The sequence below is a fragment of the Octodon degus genome, unplaced genomic scaffold (assembly GCF_000260255.1).
Source record: "Octodon degus isolate 3935 unplaced genomic scaffold, OctDeg1.0 scaffold00006, whole genome shotgun sequence".
NCBI classification, from domain to species: domain Eukaryota; kingdom Metazoa; phylum Chordata; class Mammalia; order Rodentia; family Octodontidae; genus Octodon; species Octodon degus.
Genome location: NW_004524582.1, coordinates 22,659,687 through 22,660,508, shown reverse-complemented (window position 1 = coordinate 22,660,508; position 822 = coordinate 22,659,687).

Below are 822 nucleotides of genomic sequence, written 5' to 3'. Positions count from 1 at the left end.
AAAAAAAAAAAAAATTAAAAGAGGATGTTGTTTTGGTGAGTGGCTAGGGACACAGTGTAGACTGGGCTGCTGGAATCCTCTTGAAGACTGTGATATTCAAGGATTGTGCATGCAGGGCTGTTTTACTGGGGATTGAACCCAGGGCCTTCACACTGAGCAACACTCTCAGCTATTTTTAATTTTTATTTTTATTTTGGAAAAGGATCTCTAACTTGCTCAAGTTGGACCCAAACTTGTGATCCTCCTGCCTCAGCCTCTTAGAGTTCATATGGGCCAGGGAGATAGCTCAGGGACCTAAGTACCTGCCTGGCATGCATAAGGTTGTGAGTTTGATTGCCAGCACCAAAAAACCCCCACAGCAACAGAGTACGCATGAACACTCTCATGCCTAACTCTTGTACCTTTTCAATATGACATTTTAAAAACACACATAAATGTCAAAGAATGATGTAATTATTGTGTATCCCATCATCAATAGCTATCAACATTTTGGCAGTTATATCTCACTTCTATTCTTTATATTTCTTAGGTTTTGTTTCTTATTGTTGTAGTATTTTATAGCAAATCAAAAATATCACGTCCTACTCATAAGCACTTTAACATTTAAGAAGATCAGGATTTAAAATGTTGACAAACTCACAATCTCATTAACATATCTTAAGAGCTTGTACTCCTTAGTGCTATTCAACAGTGTCCAATAGCAGAGTCATAGTCAAATTTTTTATATTTATTTTCTCAACAAGAAGTTGTATGTGGCAAATAGGTGAGATTTAGAACTTAAACTTAAATTGTAAATGGGACAAAGAGCAGGGACAAGAAAAC